Below are 6,333 nucleotides of genomic sequence, written 5' to 3'. Positions count from 1 at the left end.
GTGGCACTTCTGGTGGCAATGGCATTAGCCCTCCCAGCTGCATAGACTGTGGCCAGTGCCCTGAGGGAAAGGGTGTGCAGGTGGTGAAGGCAACTGAGAAAGGGTGGTGGAAGCAGAAGGCTTGCAGTCAGAAGAAGGATGGTCAAGCAGGTTGGGGGCATGCAGGTGTTGGGAATGAAAGACGGGCATAAGGGCCTTCTTTCTTCATGGAGGCCCCTGGCCAATGCTCCCCCCCCCCCACGAGAAAAACCCCTCTGGAACTGGCCCTGTAGCTACACTGCTGCTTGGATGTTTGCCCTCTTGCTTCCCAATTCCTTAATCCATTTCACAGAATCACAGAATCATAGAGTTGGAAGGGGCCATACAGGCCATCTAGTCCAACCCCCTGCTCAACACAGGATTAGCTCAAAGCATCCTAAAGCATCCAAGAAAAGTGTGTATCCAACCTTTGCTTGAAGACTGCCAGTGAGGGGGAGCTCACCACCTCCTTAGGCAGCCTATTCCACTGCTGAACTACTCTGACTGTGAAAAATTTTTTCCTGATATCTAGCCTATATCGTTGTACTTGTAGTTTAAACCCATTACTGCATGTCCTTTCCTCTGCAGCCAATGGAAACAGCATCCTGCCCTCCTCCAAATGACAACCTTTCAAATACTTAAAGAGGGCTATCATGTCCCCTCTCAACCTCCTTTTCTTCAGGCTGAACATTCCCAAGTCCCTCAACTTATCTTCATAGGGCTTGGTCCCTTGGCCCCAGATCATCCTCGTTGCTCTCCTCTGTACCCTTTCAATTTTATCTACGTCCGTGAAGTGAGGCCTCCAGAACTGCACACAGTACTCCAGGTGTGGTCTGACCAGTGCCATATACAATGGGACTATGACATCTTGTGATTTTGATGTGATGCCCCTGTTGATATAGCCCAAAATGGCATTCGCCTTTTTTACCGCTGCATCACAGTGCCTGCTCATGTTTAGTTTACAATCCACAAGTACCCCAACGTCTCGTTCACACACAGTGTTACCTAGAAGCGTATCCAGCAAACCTGTTACTTGGTTAAAAAAGGAAACCAGGTTGGTCTGTCAGGACCTGTTGGAGACAAATCCATACTGACTTCCTTGGATCACCAAATTATCCTCCAGATGTTTGCAGATCGCTCCGTTTAATATCTGCTCCATTATCTTCCCCACAACAGAGGTCAGACACACTGGTCTGTAGTTTCCCAGGTCATCCTTCCTCCTTTTTTTGAAGATTGGAATAACGTTTGCTCTCTTCCAGTCCTCCAGGACATCTCCAGTCCTTAAAGAGGTCCCGAAGATGACGGACAAGGGTTCTGCAAGTTCTCCAGAAAGTTCTTTGAGCACTCTCAGGTGCATTTCATCCAGCCCAGGGGATTTGAACTCATCTAGTGCAGCTAAATGCCTCTCGACAACCTCTCTGTCCATGTCACCCAGACACTATCTCTTGGCTACTGCCATCTCTAGATGTGCCTAAACCCTTGTGGGGAAACCTGTGGGGAAAAACAGATGTAAAATAGGCTCTGAGCCTTTCTGCTTTCTCTGCATCCTCCGTTAGAGTTTGTCCATCCGCACCCAACAGTGGGCCTATTGCTTCCTTTACTTTATATTTGCTCCTCACGTAACTGAAAAATCTTTTCTTGTTACAGTGGGCTTCCCTGGCCAATCTTAGCTCACTCTCAGCTTTGGCCTTTCTGATGATTGATCTACAGTGCCTAGTAACCTGTAGGTACTCTTCTTTAGAGCTCTGTCCTTCCCTGCATTTCCTGAACATTTCCCTTTTCTTTCTTAGTTCCTCTTGAAGTTCTCTGTTCATCCAAATAAGCTTCTTAGAGCTCCTGCAGTGTTTCCTGCAGTGATACTCCTGCAGTGTTTTCATGCATTTGGGAAGGAATAATCTCATGTCTGTGTAGCATAGGAGTGCCAGGTCCCCCCAGTCACCATGGGTGGTGGGATATAGGATTGTCATATTCAGGTTTGAAAATTCTTGGAGATTTAGGAATGTAGTCTGGGGAGGACAGGGACCTCAGTGGGGAACAATGCCACTGAGTCCACACTCCAGAGTATCCATTTTCTCCAGAGGAACTGATCACTGTAGCGTAGAGATGAGCTCTAATTCCACTAGTTCCCAGCTGGAGGCTGGCATGTCTAATTTAGCACTTGTTGTGTGACCATTATGTGATCATGGGAGGTCATGGTACCGCTCTACTCTGCTCTGGTTCAGCCTTACTTGGAGTACTGTGTTAAGTTTTGGGCACCCCAGTTGAAGAGGGATGTAGACAAACTGGAGCATATCCAGAGGAGGGCAACAAAGATGGTGAGGGGTTTGGAGACCAAGACGTATGAGGAAAGGTTGAGGGAACTTGGTCTATTTAAAGTATTTAAAAGGGTGCTATATAGATAGAGGATGGAGCAGAATTGCTCTGTCTTGCCCGGAGGGACGGACGAGATCTATCTAATGGGATGAAATTAATTCAAAGAAATTCCATCTAAACATCAAGAAGAAGTTCCTGACAGTCAGAGCAGTTTCTCAGTGGAACAGGCTTCCTCGGGAGGTGGTGGGTTCTCCATCTTTGGAGATTTTTAAACAGAGGCTGGATAGCCATCTGATGGAGAGGCTGATTCTGTGAAGGCTCGAGGGGGTGGCAAGTTACAGTGGATGAGTGATAGGGGTTGTGAATGTCGTGCATAGTGCAGGCTGGTTGGACTAGATGACCCAGGAGGTCCCTACCAGCTCTATTATTCTATGACTCTTTGATTCATTGGTGCCCAGGAGTGTTAACCAGGAGTTTGGCTATGCTGATAGCTTTACATAGTTCAGGGCAACATGTTTCAGGGCATCACGATGGTTGCTTTTGTTGCATTGATACAAGATGCTCTTTCTAGAAATGACTTTCAGCATTGTCTTCCCCATTTCCAAGTCTTGCCAACAGGCCAGGGCCTCAGTTCATCCTTTCCACAGCTTGAAGAGAGAGTTTCTCCAGCCGACAAGCTGTAATGAGGCATGTTGTCTTGGTCTGCTTTCAAAAGGCCCTCAGCAATCATTCCCAGCCGCTCTCATCAGCTGCTGGGAAACCAGTCCCGGCAGATAAATAAATAAATAAATCAGCGAAATTGCCCTGTGGCTATTAGAGCACATAACGTCACATTGGGTTAGGAGACAACCTGCACCATCATTTTGCAACGGAACCGGAATTGACATCTTAGTTAATAAAGATGACATAGCCAAACAGTGACCCAAGTGGGAGAGCACATGTCTGATTCAACAGAGGTCGGCCAGGCATGTGGGTGCATTTTGTGGCAGAGAAACAGAGACAGACCAGAATGTTCAGTTATGTCCAGATTATCCCCTCTCTACAAATGCTTCTGGATGTTCGTCTCGGGCTGTCATCCCAGCTATTCTTTCCTTCCTGCCTTCATTAGCCTTTATCTTTTTCTTAACTCTGTAAAACTAATTCTGCTTGTATCTGCTATAGGCACCTTGCTAATTTCTTGGCCTGGTTACTGCAAAAATATGCAGCAGCAATTCCTGGAATGGCAGCTACACTTTTTCCTCTTGCAGTTGCCACAATCAGAAGCCTTGCTGTGGGCGACACTGATGTTTCTCCATGTGATCCTTTCCCCCAGGGACAAATGGGACAGACTGTGTGGAGAAAGAGAAGGAAGGAGAGAGTGGGAGGGGGAAGCTTGCATGTTTGAACTGGAATTCATATCTCTTGGACAAATGCGATAGATTTAGATATTGCTGATAGATTTTTTTTTTAAGAACACCATTCTCATGAGCCTCACAGAACACAGAAAGTGGCCCACTGGGATATTTGTTCTAAAATTGATAAACCTTTTGAGAAATAACTCATCCTCCATGAAATTTCAGCTGCCTAATGATGGCAAACATAAGGCACACATACATATATACGCACAATTTACATGTTTAATTGTAAAGGTTTTAGAGATGAACAATTCAGAACATTCTCCTGTATAGCTGTGTTTCAACAAAAGAGGTATACTCTGATTGTCTTGTAAGTAAGGAGATAAACATGGTTGTAGTATAGACTCACAAAAAAACCCTGGGCCAGATGGTGTGCCCCTGAGAGTGCTCAAAGAACTTTCTGGAGAGCTTGCAGAACCCTTGTATTAGGACTTCTTGGAGGACTGGAGAGATGCCAGAAAACTGAAGGAGAGCTTCAAAAAAGGGAGGAGAGATGACCCAGGAAACTACAGGCCAGTGAGTCTGACCTCAGTAGCAAGGAAGATAATGGAGCAGATTTTAAAGGGGGTGATCTGCAATCATCTGGAGACCAATCTGTTGATCCGGGGAAGTCAGCAGGAATTTGTCTCCAACAGGTCTTGCCAGATCAATCAGTGTTCCTTCTTTGACCGAGTGACAGGCTTATTAAATCATGGAAACTCAGTGGATGTTGTTTATCTAGATTTCAGTAAGGCTTTTGACAAGGTTCCTCGTGATGTTCTGATGGGTAAACTGGATGATTGTAGAATGAATTTTCAGATGGTTAGGCAGATAGGGAACTGGTTAGAAAACCACACCCAAAGAGTGGTTGTTGATGGTTTCTTATCAGATGTGAAAAGCAGTGTGCCACAGGGCTCAGTAATGGGTCTGGTACTTTTCAACATTTTAATCAATTATCTGAATGAGCGGGAAGGGGGACTCCTCATTACATTTACAGATGACACAAAATTGGGAGGAGTAGCGAACACCTCAGAAGTTAGAGATAGAGTTCAGTGAGATCTAAATATGCTGGAAATGTAGGCAAATGAGAACAAGATTCAATTCAATAAGAAGTGTAGAGTTCTACATTTGGGTCACAAAAATGAGAAGTATGCATAGTATGCATAGAAGTATGCATAGGAGATACACTTCCGGGTAGCCGTGTTTATGAACACGATCTCGGGGTACTTGTGGACTGTATGCTAAATATGAGGAGCTGTACCATCACGTCAAAATTACAAGATGTCATCGTCCCACTGTATACTGCACTGGTCAGACCCCACATGGAGAATTTTGTGCAGTTCTGGAAGCCTCACTTCAAAAAGAAATCAAGTATAGAAGCACTGGGATACCAAGGTGGCAAAAACAATATCCAAAACACGAAACGCATTGGGACTGCTTTGTACAATAAAGAATAAAGAAATAATAGAAGATTCAAGACTCTACAGAAGTCTATTTTGGATATTGTGTTTGCCACCTTGGTATCCCAGTGCCTCTATACTTGTATTTGATCTTTCACTGGGACCTACCCCTCTTGATTTATCATTTTCACTTCAAAAAGGACATGGACTAAATGGAGAAGGTTCAGAGAAGAGTGACAAGAATGATCCGGGGCCTGAGGACCAAGCCCTATGAGGGACTTGGGAATGTTCAGCCTGGAGAAGTGGAGGTTGAAAAGGACATGACTTTAAAAGGTTGTCACTTAGAGGAGGGCAGGGAGCAGTTTCTTTTGGCAGAAGAGGATGGGACCCGTAGTAATGGGTTTAAACTATGTGTAGAATGATATCGGCTAAATATCGGGGGGGGGGGGGATTTCACTGTCAGAATAGTTCAACAATGGAATCAACTGCCTAAGGAGGTGGTGAGCTCCCCCTCACTGACAGTCTTCAAACAGCGGCTGGACAGATACTTATCAAGAATGTTTTAGGCTGATCCTACAGGCTTGGACTAGATGGCCTGTATGGCTCCTTCCAACTCCATGATTCTATGCAAACTCTGAAAAACCTATAGTCACATAATCCCTTTTAGGCCCAACCAAATTATTACTATTTGTAACCGCTCCGCTTGTATAAATAAAACAGTAAGGGGTGGGGGTGGGTGGGAGCTGTCCGGGTTGGGGGGGGCAACGATTGGCCCCTGAGCCCGGACTGACAAGCGGAGGGCCCAATCATGTTTGTATACCTCTGCTCCCCATTGTCAGACTTGGGGCTGCTCACAGCATTAAAAAATCATCAATAAAATATTATCATCTAAATATCAATAAAACCATTATAATAATACTAATAATTGCCCCCCCCACACACACACACAACCACACTCTACTCATCTCTCTCCACTGTCAAGTTGGTCATTCATTGGGGGGGGTTCCCCTTGGATGGGGAGGGAGCACAGTATAGAAATCAGAAAGCAGGGACAGGGAAAGAAAAGGAAATGTCACAGAACAATGTGTGTTAAGGTAAAGTTAAACTTAAGTTGTTTCATGTAACATTCTCTCGTACATTTTAAATTAAAAATTATATATAACACTCAAAGCTTTTGAGTTCTCCAGAACTGTCTATTAGGTAGGACAGATTTGTACCCCTTGGCAACC

The 6,333-nt window shown here is 45.0% G+C and overlaps 1 protein-coding gene across 2 annotated transcripts in view; it reads left to right on the top strand.

Moving 5' to 3' along the window:
* LOC143825916 (G protein-activated inward rectifier potassium channel 1-like) overlaps nt 1-6,333 on the top strand; it is a 50,395-nt gene that overhangs the window by 20,761 nt on the left and 23,301 nt on the right. The window lies entirely within an intron of this gene.

The sequence above is a fragment of the Paroedura picta genome, chromosome 16 (genome assembly GCF_049243985.1).
Source record: "Paroedura picta isolate Pp20150507F chromosome 16, Ppicta_v3.0, whole genome shotgun sequence".
In the NCBI taxonomy this organism is placed as follows: domain Eukaryota; kingdom Metazoa; phylum Chordata; class Lepidosauria; order Squamata; family Gekkonidae; genus Paroedura; species Paroedura picta.
Note: the sequence above shows the minus strand (reverse complement) of the source record. Positions and strands in the feature narration are given on the sequence as shown.